Source organism: Lathyrus oleraceus, chromosome 5 (genome assembly GCF_024323335.1).
Source record: "Lathyrus oleraceus cultivar Zhongwan6 chromosome 5, CAAS_Psat_ZW6_1.0, whole genome shotgun sequence".
Taxonomy (NCBI): Eukaryota; Viridiplantae; Streptophyta; class Magnoliopsida; order Fabales; family Fabaceae; genus Lathyrus; species Lathyrus oleraceus.
In genome coordinates, this window is record NC_066583.1 from 88,936,811 (window position 1) to 88,959,968 (window position 23,158).

The window sequence follows — 23,158 nt, forward strand, 5'->3', positions numbered from 1 at the left end:
AAAATAATAGAGGAGGTAGTGAATCATCTTGTCTCACTCCTCTTTTACACTTAAAATACCCTTGCTGAAGACTATTGAAGTTGATAGACAGATTGACATAAGAGATTAAGGTGTTAATCCAATCACAAAACTTCTAACTAAAACTAAACTTTGATAGAACGTGAAGAAAAAACTCCCAGCTTATGGTATCAAACGCCTTAGCAATGTCCACTTTCAAAGACAGATTACCATGTTTATTCTTGTTGTCCAGAACACTGACTGCATCAGAGGTAAGACATGTACAATCTTAAATATTTTCCTACTATGAATAAATCCTCTCTGCTCTTTAGAAACAAGAAAAGACATTAAAGAGGCAAACCTACCTGCCAAAATTTTAGCAATTATCTTGTATTTGAAATTAGAAAGAGTAATAGGTCTGAACATATCTAAAGTTCGGCATCTTTAGATTTAGGGATCAGAATCACTGTACAAGCATTGTAGTTAGGAAAAATCCAACCTGTGTTAAAGAATCGTTTGACTGCATTACAAACCTCCTCCTTGATGATGTCTCAGTACATGTGATATAACACACCACCAAACCCATTTGGACCAGGAGCACTAAACTTGTTAAGGCTTTTGACTGCACCAATGATCTCCTCAGTTATAGGAACCATTGTTTGGAGGTTATTCATGTGAGAATCCACCAAGCTAGGAATGGTATATTCCACAATTGAGGTAACTTAATGAGAACTTGCAAAACAAAAAAGATTAGTGAAATAAGTGACTGTCATTATTGTCATTTCTCTTGGATCAGTAATAAGGGAGTCTCCATCTTTGAGGGTTGTGATAACACTTCTGGACCTCTTTATCTTAGCCATCCTATGGAAAAAGTAGTGTTCTTGTCACCAGAAACATGCCATTGCAATGTAGCCTTCTTTGACCAAAAAACCTCTTGCATACACTGATTTTTTTCAAGCTGTTAAATGGCACATTTCTCTCGAGACCTAAGAGAATCAGTAGGCCCATCAACACAAATCCTCTCGTGAATTCCTTCCAGCTTGATCAAAGAATCATTCACCTGGTCGTGTATATTATAAAAAATGTCTCTATTTCATTGCTTTAGACTATGTTTTAGTTTTTCGAGTTTTTTTTTCTCAAAACATACATAAGGGCAACCTACTACACAATTATTCCAAGAGGCCGCAGTAAAATCTTTGTAATTATCATGAAGAGACCACATCTCCAGAAACTTGAACTCAGAGCTGATCCTTTGAATTTGGGTGTCTTGGGCAAATCATAAGAGTGATGCCCTTATAATTTTTTTTAACAATAAATACATAAAGATAAAAGAAATAATTGGATAAAAAACACATTTTCATTTGACATCGTGCAAAAAGGATACAAGTATGGATCTTTGAATCAATGTTTATACTACATCAAAATATAAACCAATATAAAGAGACTTCTTCTTCTTCTTCTTGATCTGATCTTTTTTCCTATAAAAAATTGACTAAACCTTTAAATTATTTAAATATCATCCTCTTAGCATTTTTTGTTGCAAAATCATTAATAATTTGTTCATAATCAATGTTTTTCAAAAAATCATTTTCAATTGAAATCAACGCAAGATTATATAATCTACCTTGTGACGTAGTAGATCTCAAATAAGATTTTAATAATTTTAATTTAGAAAATTTTCTTTTAGCATATACAACACTGATATGAATAGTCAATATTATTCTATAAGTTATGCATGTATTAAGAAAACAATTAAAAGTTTTTAAAGAACTCAATATCATATAGTTTGATTTTGATTCAACTGTTAAAACTTCTCTAATAACTTTCAATTCTTCAAACAAAATTTCAACATCAAGATGAAGAGAATTGTCATGTTTTAAAGGAGTTTCAAGATGTTTATAACATGCTTTCAAGTCCCTATCAGATAATGATCTAAGCCTTTCAATACTAAACAAGAATCCAAAAATATTTTCATATGTGCTATACTGCTCAAATCTTCTATCAAGTGAGCCAATTGTTTAATCTACAATATATTAGAAATAGTGATTTCGAAAATACTCTTTAGCCGACTTAAGATCCAGTTGCGTGGGTTGAGATGAACTTTCATCATAGTGTTGTTTTCTACGAATTTGACGTTTTTGAATAAACACACTTTTTGATTCATTGATTGTTTGACACTTACGGTAGACACTTATGCTTTTCCAATTTTCTTGTTGAATTGACGGTCGACACTTATGCTTTTCCAGAAAGATTGAGAAATTATAATTAGATTGAGATATGAGAATTAGAAAGAGCACAGATTTATAAATCAGGGTAAAATTTTGTGACTTTTGAGTCTTAATAAAGAGTTAGAAATTTGACTTTTTAATGATTCATATTTCTTATATTGTTATTTTAATTTTAGTGTCTAAATTAGATTCTTTAGTTGCTAAAATTATAGATATATTAATTGATTTTATTTTTAAAAAAAATAATTGATTTTATTCTACTATATATTTTATTTAAGAGAAATTACATTCATTTATTAATTTTAACTTTGTAATGTCTCAATAATTTTGGTAGCCAATATTTAAAAAAAAAATTATAAGAAATATTTTTATAATAAAAAATTCTCTTTTAATATATATATATATATAACAAAAATTAAGTGTAGGCTCCTGCTTAAACCGAGAAGCAACCCTTAATTGAGTAAAAGAAGATTCAATCAAGATGGGAATGATGATCAGATCTCAATCTAAGCAAAGTGGTGGATACCATAGTGTGGCAAATTTCAAACCAATTATTGTTGCAAACGGTTCTGTGCAGCTTTCTCCCAACTGAGGCTCTACCTGACTTGCCATTATACCAGATAAAACTAGGACCTTTAACTGTGATGTCCATCGATCTATTGTTATCTTCCCAAGCTTTAAAATATTCCAGGAGTACTCCAAAGGATACAACTGCCTCTGTGCTCATGAGCCCAAGAATAGAGTTATTATAAAGACTATTTCTTCTAAAATAGATTTTTATAACAATATTTTAGATTTAATTTAATATTTTAAGATTTTACTATATTGAATTTTTTATATAACATTTTAAGTTTTTCCCAAAAGAAATTAAAAGGATAAATCTGTAAGCTGTTTCCTGGATGTTTCATTTCAACACCAAATATGGTTTGGATATCCAACCTAACCTTATTTAATTTGGTCTAGCGTTAAGATTTCAAGGAAGATGGCATGAGACAGAATAGTTATGTCAAAGCATGAATGAAAGTGTTGTAGTTAAACCTACTCTTTTGAAGAAATGAACCAGCTGGATTAAGAGACAGGTTTTAAAGCATGATGCAGCCAACTAAGGATACAATACAACACATTTTATACATCATGTACGAATTAGTATTATTCAAATAAAGTACTTTTTACATTAGTTATATTGAAATGTATTAAAAATTTGAATATGTCAAAGATTAAGCAAAAAGTGAAGCTACCCAGGTTTTTTCATGGAGAATTTATGATAGCACCCCAAAATTTGATCTAATTTTTCATAATACTTGTATTACTCTTGGTAAAATATTAAGTCAAAAAATTCGGACGAAAAATCCAAAAAATTCAGTAGTGTATTTAAAAAATTCGATAGACAATTATATTTATTTAAAAAAGATTGGTGTGTGGAAAAATTTACCAGTTTAAAAAAAACATCATGTCGTAAGAGATTTTTTACGAAACCTTGAAAAATCCAATGGTTTAAAAGCATCGACTTTTTTGAAAACCTCCGACATATACCAGATTTTTAGAGGACTTGCAAAAAATTAGGTGATGTATTTTCAAGAGTTGAGATTTTATCGATATTTTTATACGACTACGATTGCATCGATTATTTTGTGTGGTCCAGAATGAATCCAAACATGTATAAATAGATATCACGTGTTGTCAAGAAAAAAATCTTACAATGCATCACTATTTGTTTAAGACAAAAGTGTGCTTCAACGAAATGAAACCTCCTATTGATTTTGGGCTCCCTAGGGACACCACATGTCTCGCTCTTTTGAGATTCAAATTGAATAAAATGTTGTTGATATCGAGAATAGAAAGGTGAGTAAGATCGAGTTTCTTGCACCATAAATCGATATTGATGGAAGGGTGAAATATGATCGTATGAAGTTGAAGAGTAGTGAATATTTGAATGTTATGTGGAGAACATATCAACGTAGGCTAACTAAGGGACCGTCGAGTTTGATGTGACAATTTCTAGATCTCTCAACGACATAATCAAGATGTTGAAACATCCATAATCATCTGGTAGTGTTTAGGTTTTTGTTATTTATTATTGTTTTGTTAAGTTATGTAATCGTTTGTCTAAATTTATATTAATTGTCATGTATTATGCTATTTGTCAAATGTTAAGTTATGTTCATCCTGCAATAATGAAAGTGACAAAATATTATCTAATACACGGTGTGGTGCAAATGTCTGAGGAATAGTACACATAATATACAAATAAAAAATACAAAAATGATAATAATGTCTAAATAGGTCCCCCATAGGCTAAGTGTGTTGCCTACGATGTGAAATTATAAACCTCACCATCTAGGTTCACTAAACCCATGAGGTTATCCATAATGGTTACTATCATCTGAATACGTTGTGGGTCATCCGCACCATGTGGAGGCGGCGACACATCATCAAAAGGTCTCCCGACATGAGAAGGCTCAACATCATCTACATGTTGCCTATGTGGGATGATGTGAGGATGTGATATAGTAAGGCGCCACTCGAAGTACCCATTCACACACTACACAGGAACTAAATTTCTAATGCACGATCTCTAATAGCATAGGCAGAGTCGATAATGTTACTAACAAACCATCTATCAATGCCCTCAAATGAATATCAAGGACTGGTTGTGGGATGTCCTGGACATATCCAAACTGGCGCAGAGACCTCTCAGGTAAGTGTCTAGCCACTAAGGTCTCCCATCTCAGATAACAAGAAAAAGTGAAGTTTCATCGAACTTATGATTTACTCTATGGTCTATGTAGGGTGTCCATGTGACATTGACTACAATCGACTCATCAATCCTCTTCCTATACTCCAGAACACCTCTTTGGTGTACATTCTTAGACTTACATCTTTTGGCCCATGTGGAGCTAATAATGGTAGGAAGAACTAGCCTCTTACAAATGGAGGATAAATGATAGTATATCCAACATTGTATAAGAACGTAGGAAAATAAATAAATTTCATAAATAAGAACCAAATTAATAAGTAACAAAAAATTCATTCCTGAAACAAACTCATATAATCGACAAGCTTCTTAGTGTCGAAGACAATCTCCTCTCTAAGTGCAACATATAAAACAGTCATTACAACATTATCTTCATGCTTAGCTAACATAGGCAATGCTACTAAATAACCCTATGTACTTCACATCAATACATTAGACTTATACGCTAATATAGTACATCCTAGAAGATGTAGCATGTCTACCCTAGCGGTTGCCTCATACACAGACTGATGCACTAGGTCGTTATGTCTATCCTGAAGTCAAGATACGCAAAATGAGAACCCCTGTAAAACCTAAACTTCTATATCACCTTCCCTTCAATAACTCTCAAGTCCCATATAGCAGTAATAAATGTTGCTTGCTAGCTAATGAGAGGATCGATTAAGAAATACATTCCAAGGGAAGATGGAACATAGAGGAAACATCATCCAATGTAATCATTATCTCACAAAATAGAAGATAAAATAAGATGTCTCCTTATGTTGTCGCTCAACAAAGGTTGTCAATAGCTGACCGTCGAGCATCGTTAGTGAAAAATCCACCAGTGAAAGAAGACTGCACTCTTCGATAGTCGCCCTGACCTGCCGTGGCATCAAGGAATCTAAGAACATCTTCAGCTTCCCCCCGTGGGTGGGCACCTTTAGTTACAGTCAATCCTGTAACAAACCAAGTAAAAAGCATCAATTATTTTCAATGTATCAATAATAAATAAATCCAAGTTTAATATAACATATACATACCTCTTCCTGCCATAATCGGAATACCACACGATCAACATATCCAGTGAGCACAAAACAATCATTGGGCCCTCTAGGAAATCCTTCATCTGTATGGACAGACGACTCTGTCAAAGTCGGAGTAGTAACCTCTGTCTCAACCAGAAGAGTAACCTCTATATCACTCGTAACAGGCGGAGCAACCTCCATATCACCCGTAGCAGGCACCTCAGTATCCGTCTATGAAGTAACATTTGTAGTAGGCGGAGTCGTCGTCTCATAATGATGGGGCCCCTTTATCCCAGTCACCATCTGCATGTCATCCTTAATTATTGTCTGAACATCCTCGACAACTGGCACATCATTAGAATCTATAGTCCATCCAACAATAGATCTAGATCCTCTACATCAGATACTATAGGGTGCACGAAACTCCTTGGCTGCCATCCGTCTCCTGTGAGAATCGGTTGGGGCTACTCTTGTCGCTCGGATATGCAAGTCCTCGACATCGTCTCCCCTCTAACGAGTCCTCGTTGCAGCAACTACAACTCTGTCACGTTGCCTAGAAGCAACTGTGTGGTATGATCCTTTAGTCCTCACTACAAATAAAAATATGATGTAATTTAAGCTATCAAATTTTTAAAAAATCTAAATAATAATTGTTCACTACCGTTTTTTCAAAATCATTGGTATAAATGCGTAAGACCCCAATTTTGACCCTAAGATCCCTCATGGCATCATATCATTGCATTTTGCATTTGCCTCAAGGATCATAGCATTTTGGCTCCTTAACCCTAGGGGTTGAGACATGTGTGAGTTGGTTTGAGACCACCAAGCATGCTTTTATTGTATATTATTGTTTTTCTTATTTTGTTTACTAACCAAAAGCATAAAATATGTCACTAACGTATTTTGTTTTGTAGCTTGAGAAATCATGTGATCCAAGGCTCCTATGAGGCCCCTATGCTCATTGATATGGCCAGATGAAGTTGAAAGAAAGCATGACAATGGTTCAAAAAGCTCTCAATCATCATATATGCCTCCCAAGTATCTCAATTTGGCAATTTGATCAAGATAAACCAAAGGGCTTGAGGATTGTTTCCCAAGGAAACCCTAATTCAACTATGCATTGACTGTGCCTTGCTCATGAAGCAACCTCAAACCATGATCAAATACAATCAAGGGAAGTTCTTTAATTCATCGTTTCATGCATATTTGAGCTTATGTGAGTGTCCTCAATCATCAATTCATTAAGATTTGAAGTTTGGACTTGAGAAGTTGATCAGTCAATTCATCTGACTATTTTGAAATCCACTGAGACCTAACTTTTTATGTATTTGTCAAATGAAGATGACCCTAAGAGAAAATGTGTTCTTAAGAACCATATGAACAACTTTCATGTTCATCAAAAATCAATTTGAAACTTGGAAGGTCATCATTCATTTCAAAACATGATAGGTCATTTTGACTGAAACCCTTATTTTGGGTCAACTTCCCAAGGACCTAACTCACTCATTTTTCATGATTTTGAGGTGGTATCAAATGCATTGGAAGGTTTAAGATGTCTACTTAAATTGTTATGTTGGACAAAATTTCATAATCCTAAAATAAACACATGTGATAATACAAAACATTATAGGTCACTTTGGACCAAAGTCATTGAAATGTGAAAAAGTCCAACTTCAAGTGCCCATAACTTTCTCATCAAAAATCCAAATGATACCAAATTTAAGTCCAAATTGATTGTATTGAAAATATATGCAACTTTGATATTGAAGGTTTTGTCATTTGAGGCTTGCATCATTGAAACAGAAGGGCTTGAAGTTGGTCCATTTTGGCTAAATTCTCATATACATGTTTTGCACCTTGAACTTCATGGTCTGTTTTCAATAATTTCCCAACTCCAAATAGATTGTTGTTCAACATAACATTTGTTCCTCATGTCAAGACCTTTCCAACCATTACCCACATGCCTATGCTCCAATTTGGCAAAGGGCATTTTCGAAGAGGAGAAGATTTGTGTTCATTTATGGAAACCATGTTGAAACTTTGTGCACAAGCCAATTCATTCCAATCCGCACGTCCAAAACACTTTAATTACACTTCAGGTTTCATTTGCCATCAAGTTTGGGCCTCCCATGCGCATGTACAGGCCCATGCATGAAGGATCCAAACTCATGCACACATGAGTTTTCCATTGCTTGCATCATCTCTTGCTATAAATACACATGCCTGGCTTAATTTAAAAACCAACCTCAAGGCGCCTGAATTGCTGCAGAACTGAATCCCTAACCTTCACTCAAAGGAATTTTGCTTTTCTCTTTCAATTTTCAAGTTCAATTTTCAACTACGCTGGTTGATCATTGAGCTTCAATTCCTTAGCCTAGCTTCCTTTCCATCTCAAGACCAAGCTGCATCAAAGAATTGGAGAAGATCTTGCCATTGAAAGTTGCACTTCAAAGGTTGTTGTTCAAACTTTTTTGTATCGAAACTCCTTGGATATTGCTCATTTCTTGTGTTTGTTGGTACCTCTGAAGTCCTCATGTGAGAGGCAATTGATCTGTGCATTTAATTTCATGAATTGATCAAGTTCAGTATGAACACCATAAATTTCTATCTCAGATTTCTCCTTCTATGAGATTCTAGAGTAGAAACCAATGGCACAGGGGTGATGTACATCACCCCAGCTTTCCAATGATATGAGGATCGTGCATTTTAGTGAAGTTTTTAAAACCTGTAAATTTCGCCGGAACTGTGAAGCTCACAGGAGAAGACGGTGATTTCCACCACCATCCCCACGTGGCCGAGTTCCCAGCCCTTGGATCCATGGCCTCTGATCTAATCTGAGCCTTTAAATGTTATGACTTTTTTAAATACCATGTGTTTCTCTTTTGACCAAGGCCTATAGTGCGCGCGCGTTTTCCATCCTTCAGATGCGCCACGTCAATTAATGAATCCAGATCTGACGCCTCTGGATTTTTGGCATTTTTAATTTCTGATTTTTATTTTCTTTTATTTCAATTGTTTTCCAAAATTCATAACTTCTTCATTTTAAATCCAAAAAGTATGGGACCAATTGCATTATTTCCCTTTTTAATTCTAGTTTCTAAAAATGATTTTTTATATTTTTTATGTTTCCATTTAATATTTTTTGTGAATTTTCTCTTTTCTGGTTATTTTTAATTCATTTAAAATAATTTCTAATATTCAAAAATGCCAAAAATATTTTCTTAACATCTTTGAATGATGATGAATCTATGAAAAATATTCTCATCAATTTCTTAATTGATTTGAGATTTATTTGAGATTTTAGTTCAATTATGTTATGTTTTCTTCATTTTTAATTGTTTAAAATTAATTTCTGGTTTCTAAAAATGATGAAATTTTTTGTCAGACTTTGTTTGACCATGTTGAACTTAGGATGATCCATTTGGAATTTTCCAAGTTGATTTGAAATGGATTTGAAGTTTGACCTTTATTTGTTTATTTTAATTCAAGTATTATTTTAATTCCAAGAAATACCAAAAATATTTTTGTTGTTTCTTGACTTCCAAGCTTCATCTCACTTCTGTTTACCATTGATTGATGTTGATTCATTTCATATTTGGTCAATGTATTTTGCTTATGTCATTTGAATTCCATTTATGTACATTTCCATTTCTTCTTCTTCTTCTTCTTCTTTCTTTTTGACCAATGAGTTAAAGATTGGTGGTTAGCCTTGACATATGAGAGGCTTAACCTTCCTTGATTCAGATCAAATTCATCTTGATCAAAGATCAAGTGAATTGCTTTGCATTAAGAATAGGTTGCTTCTTGGTCAAGCAAAAAACCTAAATCAATACAAGGTCCTTCTTTCTTTTCTTTTGGCATGGCAAGTCGTAGGAGCTTGGCTTACTAGTCATGGTCTCTAACTTGTGTTTATTGCCTATAGTTTTATTGACCGGTCTCAGATAGGTGTGACTACTACATTAGTCCACTTACGATTGCTTAACATAGTGCTAAATTGCCTTATGGCACACTAACACTAACTACTAATGACTAACTTTTAATTCAAGCATTTAATTCTTGCAATTTACATTTTATGCAATTTAATTTCTTGCATATTAATTCATTTGCCTTTGCCCTTTGCTCACTTGAGCTCATGTTTATGTTAATGCAATTTTCCTTTTGCTCACTTGAGCACATTATTGTGTATATACCATTGTGTTTGTCTTATTTTGTTTGTGTGAACCCAATGCAAATGGAGAAAGGACTTAGATTTAGGACCTTACCTATGCTAATGGAGTTTGAAGAGCAACTAGGCCTCGTGCCTTTAGAGTGCTAAAATTGTCAAAGAGCAACTAGGCCTCATGCCTTTAGAATGCTTAAAGTTTGAAGATAAATTGAAAGGATCCTAATTCTAAACTCACTCTTGTCCATTCTTTCTATTGTATTGTGGAACTTTTTTATTTGTGTGTTCTTGTGTGCTAGGGATCCTAAACTTGAGCCAATTAGAAGAACCATTGTCATGGACATCCAAGTGAGAGATACAAAAGCCTATTGGAAGATTCCTAGGAGCTTGTTTGATTGTTTGCTTGATTGCTTGAGTTATTTGCTTATTGCTTGCTAATTCCAAAGGAAGGGGAGCAACTTGGATCATCTATATGATCTCAAGAAGGGAACTCCATTGTGGTTTTATTTCTCTTCCCTCATCTTTTTCATGTTTAGGACCTAGCCATTCTCTTTTTCTCTCCACTCTAACCCAAGCCAAACTTTTGTGCAAACATTAATATTGTTTTCAAAATTAGAAACCTAAGCACTATGCTTTTGATTTTTCAAACTCTTTTCATAACACTTATTTTGAATTGAATCCTAAGTCAACTTTGACCATACTTTGTAAATACTTTTCATTGGTAAATACAACTCACTCAATTGTTTTTGTGGTTTCAATGACCACTTCTTGCCAAAGCTTTTCATAAACATTAGCTATTAGGTTTGAGTTATCTTAGAGGTTGATATAATATTCACCTGTATCCTTAGTGATGGACTATAAGTCTTCCATGCTTATTATAGGGTTAACCCCTCACTAGCATGTTGAAGCTCTCCTCACATGGTGGATTTGTGGTTCTAGATTGAGTTTTCTCCCTTTGATAACAAAAGACTTTAAGGTTTTTGACCAATCAATTCACCAACTTCTTTTGAGATTTTTACCCCGAACTACGAGGTTTTGATCCTACCTTTTTTAAGATGGTACGTAGGCAGTGGGTTTATCCATTCAAACACAAAATTGTAAATAACTTGTATATTCTTTTCTCATCTCCCCAATCATGTTTGCACAAATATTTTCACAAATACCAACCTACCTTACAACATTTGTAAAAAGGGCTCCCTTAGAGTACTAAGGATATTTTGGGTGCTTAAAACCTTCCCATTGCATAACCAACCCCCTTACCCAGATCTCTGACATTTTTATTAGTTTTTTATTTGATAAAACTTCTCGGTTTTTGTTCGCTTTCTAACCCTTCCTTTGGATAAATAGAAGTGCGGTGGCGACTCGAATTGTATGATTTACTTTTGATTTAGTCCATAAATCTAAAGGTAACGAATACCCCGCTACAAAATGCATGCATTTTCATCAGTTTTTTAAAAAAATCTAGTAAAAAAACATACACTTTTACTGATTTTTTCAAAATATTTGATAGAAACCATGCATTTTTACTAGTTTTTTTTAAATCCGGAATAATGTATGTATTTTTATCAATTTTTTCAAAATATTTGATAAAAAATATGCATTTTTATCAAAAAAAATTCAAAATATTCGATAAAATTGAAAGAAAAACATGAATTCTTACCATACATTTTTGAAAATCTTATAAAAATGCATGTATTTTTTTAAAAAAAATCCGTTAAAAACATAAGAATTCGGTAAACTTAGACACTCACCGCTCAAAAATTTGGTAGTTTGAATGAAAAATTTGATATTGACAAAAGTTTTTAAAATACTCAAAATCTTACAATAAAATAGTAAAATGAATTTATATATTTCACAAGACTAATATTATAATTGCATTACAATCGAAAGATGTCAAATTAAATTTGTGGCAGAAAAAAATTGATGTGGTTGCCGGTCATAGTAGATGTTTGGATTGGATAGTAAGAGGGCCCAATTCTTGTCTAAAGATCACTAAACTGTTTGAGACAATACAACATGTTATAATTATGATTCAAATCTCCTTACTAAAAAGTCAAATCTCATTGTCATAAAAACTATTTTTAAGTCTTCGGGACACCCATTAATTCTAAAGTTGAAATATTTTTTCGTGGTCCTTTTTGTTTGGCCTAATAACCTAATAAAATTGAGGCCAGGTACATTACTACATGAGATATTATCATGAAGCTTGCTATTCTTATTCCTCAATGTCATTTCCCTAAGAAGAGTCTAAAAGGAGTGATATTGTTATTAAAATAAATGAAAACGTGTATAAGGCTTGGTGAAAAGAGTGCACATTTCATATTAGAATGTTGTTATTGTCTAAGGGTAATCTTATGTTAATCTTATTGTCTAACGTGTATAAGACTTGCGTTGAAGATCTTGACATTGTTCCTGTGGTGATTTATATAGGTCATAAGCCATATTTCTCAAATCATTTGCACTTGCTCATCATTATAATATTTATAATCACAATAAGATTGCTTATTAAAAAAACTACAATAAGATTTGTAATCGATGCAGTGGAGTTATATAACATTTATAAATAAGTTGTTGATATTTATAAATTAATAAGTTTAAAAAAAAAATTATTAATTTTTTCTAATACTATACAGATTTAAATGCAATTTTGACTCCACAAGTTTCTCAATTGCATGATTTTGATCTTTCAAGTTTCAATTGTTGATTTTGTCCCTTCAAATTTGTTCTCTTTTGCATTTGATAATGCCATGTGATGCGTAGATTAAACTTCGCTTATGTGAGATTAAAAAATTAAATCACCACAAATATGGAATCAAAAAATAAAGTGGCAAACGTGGCATAAGTACATTGATCTTTATTGAGCATGTAAACCAAATAAAAGAACTAAAAAGTACAAAAAAAAGTACTAAAAACTCACATAGTAAAATAACTACTAAAATGTCGCACATAAACCAAATAAAATCAACCATTAACTTGCTACACTCAATGCGATCATCGCAAGATGGATCAAATCCATACAAAAACCAACTCGAAGAAATGAACACATAAGGAAATAATACTTATCGCGTGCGAATTACAACATAATGCAACCGCCGTGCACAATGTAACGCTATAATGCAAACAAAGTCAGCCCGCATACACATTGAGATATTATCGATATATCGAACTAAATTTTTGGCAGAGTGACGACATATGTGTTGTGTCGAACTCGCAGATTTATCCGATTTAACACAATAAAACAAACAACAAACAAACAATGTGTATTTTTCATTATTTCAGCCGTCTTACATTATTACAATAGTTCAACGCAGTCGAAATCGAAAAACCATCACACACACATTATCCAACTATATTCAGTATCGTTACGACATCAAAACAAACACTAGAAACCCACTATAAAAAGCAACAAAAATCAACAAACTTAAACGATAACAAAATGAATATGCAAACAACAACATATACTCAAATCACGCAAGAAATTTTGATTTGAAGCGTTACCCACTTAGTTGAAAACCCAATTGTTGTTATGTAGGGCTGTTGAGTAGTGTTGTTATCATTTTTCTGGAAAGCAATCGATAAAGATGATGGAATGGGACTGTTGCCCGCCATTTCAACCTTTAGACCCTAAGACCGTGACCCAAAATAAAACTTTTCCTGACCTAGCACCTGCATAAACACGTATGAGAGCGGATGGAAGAATTTCCAGAATTTATTAAAGAAATCGTTGCCTTTACTCTTACCAGTTTGCAAGATATCATTAGCCATGTTCAGAAAGGGACACACTGATCTTTGAGGTTTTGAAACTAGAGATGGAGTTGGTGGCTTAAGGCTGTTAGAGGTGGGTGAAAAGAAGAAAAAAGGAGTTAACGTTTTTTAGAAGAGCTTTTCATGGTTGTTTTGTTCGGTTCCATCATATGAGATTTAGAGGTGGAGGCGAGTTGGGTGGTTGAACTTTAGAGAGATGGTGGCAGTTGAGTTTAGGTTGAGGGCAGAGGAAGTTGAGTTTAGGTTGAGGACAGAGGGAGCTGGAACATTGGGTGAGAGGGATTTCTCCGTTGGTTGTGGTCGGAAGATGATAGGGTGGCGAGAGGAGGGAGTTTGGAGAGGATGGAAGTGGGAAAGAAGGTAATGGATGAGGACTTTTGGGATGTGGAGAGAGGAAACTTGAGATGTAGAGATAAAGTAAAAATGGACGTGGAATAAGAAAAAAGAAAGTCCAACAATTTTTTGAGCTTTTTCTTCAAGTGACGACGTCCTTTTCTCTTTGGTTCTCCCCTCTTTTTTGAAAGGCAAGATCCAAAAATCACAGATGCGTCGCGGATAGTGTATTTATGGTCTCCTTCTCACTTCTCAACAGAATACACACACACATACTCTCTCTCTGTCTCTCTCTGTCTCTCTCTCTCTCACTCTCACACACACACACACACACACACACACACACACACACATATATATATATATATATATATATATATATATATATATATATATATATATATATATATATATATATATATAATATATATATATATATATATATATATATATATATATATATGTGTGTGTGTGTGTGTGTGTGTGTGTGTGTGTGTGTGTGTGTGTGTGTGACAATTAGGGTTTTAGTTTAATAAATGTCCACAATGCCTTTTTGAGTGTTATTTAGTAACAAAAATGACTTTAAATAAATTAATCAACTGAATTTCAAACAAATTAGATAACTAAAATGGAACTATAAATAATCCTATTTATTTGTTATGAACGCTTTGGCGAAACAAACAAATAAAAAAGATTAAAATGAGTAAAAATCAGGCATGAAAATGCTCGAAAAATTAAAATAAATGTATTACAAAGATACACGCGAAATAAACTTCTGGAAAACAGACAAGAAAGTATCAAATTTTGAAGTAAAAAATGGCTTGTTGAAAAAGCTCAGACTGATCAAAATACGACCGCAAATGAAGTCAAAAAATTCAAACGAGCACACCAGGTTGAACTATGCAAACCACAGATCGATAAAACTGACGTCTGCAAGCCCGATCTTAAAATTTTATGCCCTTTAACTTTACGCACATTTAAGAATCGACTCAGTCAGACTATCTATAAAATCGAAATTTTATTCTAACCAAAATTATATAAAGTTGGATGCATAAAAGTTTAAAATGTCCGGACAAAATTGGGATATGACAGTTGCCCCTATTTAATTACCTTGAACCTGCAGGTATGAATGACAAGAATCTTCATACATTCATGGTGGAAGATGATTAAATACGAAAAGTCCCGAAATTTTATTGTTCGAGACGCATACATGAAATGCAAAGATAAAATGCAGATGAGTTATGCATAAATGAAACACAATTAAGTTAGGAAAACAAGTTTATCGGGATAGGATACCGGATCAATATCAACCCTCGAGTTTATACTAATCAAACTGCAAAGATTGTAATCACTAAAAGGATGATGGTTACATCACAAAGACTTCAAAGATCTCCATCTCCAAGAAGACGAGGGTAATATTAACAACACAACTTGGTATGATCGTCATCGGAAAAAGGATGATTATGAGATCACAACGGCAAAGATTGTTGGCATCAAAAGGATGACGGTAGGATCAATAAAAAAGCTTGATATCACCAAAAGGATGATAGTAAGTCATAATGATTTTCAAAGATTTCCATCACCAAAAGGATGATGGTAGCATAATAATGATAAAGATCGGCATCACCAAAAGGATGATGGGTAAATCAAACTGATTTCAAATGTCGTCAACACCAAAAGGATGATGATAAGATTAGAAATAAATATTTTCCATCATCATAAGGATGATGGTAGCATAATAATGACAAACATCTCTATCACCAAAAGGATGATGGTTAGATCGAACTGATTTCAAAGATTTCTGGTACCAAAAGGATGACGGTTAGATCGAACTTACTTCCAAGATATCTATTACCAAAAAGATGATGGTTAAACCAAACTTACCAGATTTCCATCACAAAAAGGATGAGGGTAATACCAAACTTCAAAGGTTTCCATCACCAAAGTGATGATGGTTAAACCAAACTTCAATGATTGTCATCACCAAAAGGATAATGGTTAGATCACCATTACAATGATCACCATCACCAAAAGGATGATGGTAAGATCACAACTTTAAAGATTGCCATCACCAAAAGGATTATGGTAAGATTAACAACATATCTTGCTATCACCAAGAGGATGATAGTTACACCATAAACTTTCAAAGATCGCCATCGAAAAAAGGAAGATGGTGAGATCATAAATGCAAACATCGTCGACACCAAAAGGATGACGGTAAGATAAAAAATAAAGCTTGCTATCACCAAGAGGATGATGTTTAGATAACAAACTTGCAAAGATCTCCATCGACAAAAGGACGATGGTGAGACCATAAATGCAAAGATCGCTGACACCAAAAGAATGGCGATAAGATTAAGAACAAAGCTTGCTATCACCGAAAGGATGATAGTTAAATCACAATGATTTTCAAAGATTGCAAGCACCAAAAGGATGAGGGCCGTCACCAAAAGGATGATTGTAGCATAATAATGAAAAATGTATGCATCACCAAAAGGATGATGGTTAGATCTAACTTCAAAGATCTCCGTCACTAAAAGGATGATGGTTAAATCAAACTGACAAAGATCATCGTCACCAAAAGGATGATGGTTAAATCCTAACTCCAGAGATTGCCATCACCAAAAAGATGATGATTATCAATAAAAGCTTTCAATTATTAAAAGGATAATGGTAAGATAACAATGACAAAGATCGCTATCACCGAAAGGATGATGGTTAGATCACAATGACTTCAAATATCTACCATCACCAAAAGGATGATGGTTAAATCATAATAACTTCAAAGATTGTCGACACCAAAAGGATGACAGTAAGATCAAACAACAAAGCTTGCTATCACCAAAAGGATGATAGTAAGTTCATAATGACTTTAAAGATCTACCATCACCAAAAGGATGATAGTTAGATCACAGTTTCAAGGATCGTCGACACCCAACAGATAACGGTAAGATCACAGTTTCAAGGATCGCCATCACCAAACGAATGATGGTTAGATCACAACTTATCTTGATACCACCGAAATGATGATAGTAAGACATAATTATTTCAATGATCACCATCACCCAAAGGATAATGGACCTCACCAAAGGGATGATGATTATTATTAATGATTAAGGGACATCCATCAAAAGGTTGATACTAAAAAAAACTTATTGGGGAATAAAACTACCAACAAAAGGTCAATATAATAAACTAGATGGGTAATATTGGAATAAATGGGTAAGACTTGCTTAGGGATATTATCAATAAAATGTTTGAGAAAAGGATTCGTTGCGTAACATCATCCTTATCAACAAAAGGTTGAAGGGATATATCCAATGAAAGATATAATTTCTATCAACAGAAGGTTGAAGGAAACAAATTCATTGGGGGACGTCCAATGAGAAAATAATGCAGGGTATGAACTTATTTAAAGAAATATTGTTCACTTAACTAAGGATAACATGCTCAATAACAAAAGGTTAAAGGAAAAAATTCACTAGGGAACGCACAATGAGAAAGCATGCAAAGTAGGAACTCACTCAGAGAAATACCACTGACTTGGTTAAGGATTGACTTGGATACTTATGATTAACCATGGATCCTGAATTATGTTATGTATGTTTAATTTTTGGTATGACATTCCACCTTGGATGGAACTACCATGTATGAACTGATGCATATAGGGATGCAACAGACTGATTGTATTTTGTTATTTTTGGATGAAGCTTCCCATTTTGGCGGGAATGCTATGCATGTATATAGGCGTGATGATTATTGATAGGATTGTGTTCTCTTCATGAAATTTCCTTTTCAACAGGAAAGCTATGAATGAAGTGATGCATGGGAATACAAATGGATAATTATATTTTTTGGAAACTTCTTGTTTTAGCGGAAATGTTTGCATGTGGGAATGTAGATAATTTTGTTTTTGATGAAATTTCATGTTTTGGTAGGAAAGGTATACATGAAGTGATGCATGGGAATGCAGATGGATAATTGGATTTTTTTTTAACTTCCCGTTTCGGCGGGAAAGTTTTTGGATGAAATATCTTGGTTCGGTAGGAAATCTATATATGCATGTGGGAATGCATATGCGTGACTGAATTTTTTTGGAAACTTCCAATTTTGACTTTAAGGTTATGTATGAAGCTACGTATGAAATGCATGTGGGAATGTAGATGATTGAACTTTTTTTTTTTTGAAACTTCCCGTTTCGGCGAGATTGTTATGCATGAAATGATGCACATGATGCATGTAGGAATGTCAATGATTGATAGGATTTTTTTTAATGAAACTTTTTGCCTTAGCAGGACTACTTTACATGGAATGATGCATGTGATGTATGTGAGAATGTAGATGGGTAATTAGATTTTTTTGGTGGAATGGGTCTCCCTTTTTTAAGAATGTCATTTTAGGGCGCCAATGTCAGTTCGATTTGGATTTGTGATAATGCCACCAAGGTGTACTTTTATTTTGGGAGACTAATGAAGATTGGTACGTTGAGTGGGTCTGACTTCTTGACACTGATCGCGACTTTATGTGTCGAATTGGGGTACAAACTGCAAGTGCACAGTTCTATCGCGTAGTTTTAAAAGATATCGATCCCACAGGGACTTATGAATCGATATACCATTTTCTAAGGTTACTTCGTAAAGCTAAGGCGGATGATAATTTGATTGTTTCGGGGGAAAAGTTAAAACTAAAACTAGATCTAAATTAAATATCAATTAAGCGGATATCGGTATGTAGTTCGTCGTAATTAGGGAATCAAATCTTCGTTGGTTTCTTGGTTTTAAAATAAATCTTTTCAGTAGACACTATTGATTAAAAGCCTTTTCTCAAACTCTTGCTCTGTTGAATAGACCATGACTTTATATTAACGTAGCTGTCACTTATTAGTTAAGTCCAAAATCACTTTTTGAAAACAATAGAATCCATAGAAACTCTTTTTATTAAAATACTAATCGTTTAAACACCCTCGTCTCAAACTCTCGCTCTGTTGACTTAGATTATATAATTAAATTCAAATGCTTAACTCTCGTCCTCACATTTAACTTTTAAAAATACTTTTTGAAAAAGATTAGAATTTAATTAACTATAAAAATTGCTTTCGCCTTGATTTAGAATTAATGTCCAATTTACACTCTCCAGTTAAAAACTCAAACTCTCGTTCTATTGATTTTAACTTCTTTGGTTTTTTACTCCCGTATAAAAACCTTGGTATTAAACCTGTAAATTGAGACCATAAAAAGAGTGATTTTATTTTTAAGCGTAATTAAATCAACTTAGTTTTGATTCCTTCATTCCGCTTACTTTACATACCGATACCTAAATAAATTAGCCAGACATGCTAAACAGATCTAAACAATCATCATGCTTAAATAGAAACATCTCAGGCAAATAATGCAAATAAACAATAAAACAGGGCATATATAAATTCAAACAATAATTAAAGAACCTGAATAATTAATGGCAATCTTGAACACTCCACCACAGACCGGTTGGATTTGTTCTTGAATTCTTCAATCGGACAGGAAAATAAAAGTGAAGGAATAAAAACCTAGGGTCTAACGTAAGGTTAGATCCGGTAAAAGATACACAATAGTTTCTGGTGTAGAAACTATTGTGTGAAAAATTAATTAAGTGCTGAAAGATTGACTGGAAAAGAAAATAGAAATTGCAAAGAAAAGTAAAAAAAACTGTAAAAAATAATGCTGTAAAGTATGCTTGCACGGCTAGAAGAAAAAAAAGCACGAAGAAGAGAGAGCTGCAGGGTTTGTTCCTTGGCTCTATTTATATTATCCCAATTTGTAACAGTTTCCAAAACTCCTTCCGTAAAAGTGGTCTTCACGTTTCCCAGGTCAAGCGTAACAATAGGCTTCAACGTGCCTCTGTTGCGCTTCTGAAGCCAAAAATATAGAAGAATGGTGTGACGTCCGTCACACCATGTGTTACGCTCGTAACACAAGGCAGCAGGGCGTGACGCTCGTCACACCATGTGTGGTGCTCGTCACAGGCTCAGCGCTAGTACTTTTGGACTGGGCTTTGGTTTGGTGAAATTGCTTCTCCTCATTTCTTTTTGCACCTCCTTTTCTTCCTTTTTCACTTGTGCTTCAAATAAGCTACCTGAGATAAATAAGAGGAAAAATACCAAGTAATATCGAATAAAATGAAATAAATTGAAGTGAATAATAATATAATTTAATTAAATCGAGTCCAAAAATGTGATATTATTTCATGTTATCAAACTCCCCCATACTTAGATCTTTGCTTGTCCTCAAGCAAGATAAAGTATAGAAATCATTTTAAAAATTTGGCCAGATGAAATTTCAAAACACACATCAATTCGTACTAGGTTGCAGGTAAACCTTGTTTAGAAATAACCTGAGTCTAATCTTGACATCAAGAACTACCGTTACAACATCTGATAACCTTACCTCATGCAAATCAGTTTGAGTCATGCTATTATAACCAGCCTAGTTCTTTTACTCTTATTTCACCCGTTTTCATTCTAGCGAAATCACATTAAGCCCTTTATCGTTTTGCGCATATAGTGGAGTGACCGGTTAGTGATTCTGATCCTCTTTTTAGCTTGAAGCTCTGGTACATAAGTCGGATAACTTCGTTATTTAGTCCATTGCAAATTGCGGGGGATCGGATCGTAGTCCTCCCTACCAAGTTCAGCACCAGATACCTGCTGAACCAACTCATAATGGATCTTTTGTATTATGCTTTCATATGATATGCAGCCTTTAGATTAAATGATCTGGTAAGGATCACCTAACTTAGTTAGTGCATTTCCATATATATATATATATATATATATATATATATATATATATATATATATATATATAATATATATATATATATATATATATTATATATATATTATATATATATATATATATATATATATATATAATATATATATTATATATATATATATATATTTTTTTTATTTTTTATTTTGGGAATCATTCACTTATATTCATCGGCCCTCCACGTAGTTTGCTATTAAGATGGTGCTGACTTCTTGTATAAACTACTCGGGGTTACTATAAAGTTAAAAATCCAGGGACTTGTATAACATGTACCTTTCTGATCTGAACATGTTGAGGTTTGTTTAGAGCGTTGGGGAGGTAATAATTTTTGTCTTAATTTTTTTTCTCAAGTTTGATAAAATAAGCAACCTTTATATTTACTGAGTGTGTTGAATTTTTGTTATGGCTCATGAAAATTTGAGGGAGTAGATAATAGAAATTTTCTCACACTAGGGACTTAATTTAGAATAAATATATATTATAATTAATTTTTTTTATTTTTTTATTTTTTATATATTCATAAGAAAAGGAAATAACAATGAAAAGGGAAAGATAACATACTTGAAAAGGGAAGATTTAAAGAACAAGGTTTTCCCCCCCACACTTAAATGAAACATTGTCCCCAATGTTTCAAAGAAAACAAAAGAAATACAGAAAGAAAAAGAAAGTAAAGTCAATGTTGCCTTCCGCCGCGTGTTCTTGGACCTGGTGATCTTTGACGTACTTCCAAATCATCAAACCTGCTGAGAAACTTAGTGAACCGCTGATCGGTTAATGCATTCCTCGCCTCCTGTTGTTGTTGCATCTGGCGCATCATCTGCATCACTTCGAGATTCTGCGCTTGCATACCATCGATAGCATCCATGATGTCGTCGTTGGTTGCTGGCCTTCTTCGTCGACGACGTCGTGAGGATGGACCAGCTGCATTATCGGAAGGGTTGAGCGGGACTGATTGTTGTGCAGGAACCTGATCACCCTGCTCCATTTCGGCAAACTCGTCTGAGGGCGGGTTTGCTTGTGTAGGCTCGGTAGCTTCGGGAGCATTCAGATCATAGATGTGGCGGTTGGGATTGGTGACATCTGTTAGGGAAATGTTGGGTAGAACAACGCTTGGGACTTCCTAGTTGTTCACCATAAGGTAATACCCTCCGTCTCCTACCCTGTTTTTGATTAGGCGGCTGGACCGACAGTAGCTTATATCCATCAATAGGGGTGGGAGAGATTGTAAATTCTGAAGTCGATCCCCAAGATTTAAGCCAAGTGCTATGGTGGTGATTAATCCACCAATTACAAAAGGTTGACGGCCTCTAGCACATAGGGTGCGGATATGATGAAATAGAAAGGAGGCAGCGTTTACCTGTGTATCCGCTGCAAAGACGCAGTGGAGGAAAAATAATTCCTTGGCGTTGACTTTGCTGTTGTTCGGTCAACCAAAAATAGTGTTTTGCAGGATGCGGATGAAGTACCGGATGGTTGGGTTATGTATATGTGAAGCAAGTAATACATCCCAGTTGTTGGTTTCCACACCGGAAATTTTTCTAAAGAGGTCGAAGGCGTTTATATGCCACTGGGAGTTCGGAGGTATCCTAGGGTGGACTTGACCGTCTATAGGGAATTGTAGCATGATGCTCAATTGGTTTTGGGATAGGGAGTACTCGGTGTTGAACATGCGGAAGGTTGCGGTACCGGTTAAGTACTCGTCTTCACCGGTAGGAGTGTTGTACGAATAAGAACTTAAAAATTCTAAGGTGAGAGCGGGGTAGGTAGGTTGATTATGAGTGCAAAGAAAGGTTAAATCAGCAAGGCGGAGCATCCATTCTATACCTTGAAGTAATCCTAATTCTTGTAAACAATGTAAATTGGGATACCTGGTGGATTGGACGCCTCGCTGTTGGAAACGCTCAAACTGCTCCCTTTGATAATTTTCATCTTCGGATCGGAAGATGATATTTCCGAAATCTTGGTTTCCCGCCATAACGATAAGTGGTTTGAAAAAGGTAATAAGGAGAGAAGGGAAATGAGATTGATTTTATAGAATGGTTTGTGGTGTATGAAGAAAGGTATGGTGGGTATTTATAGGAAAAAAATTGGGAGTTGGAAAGGGA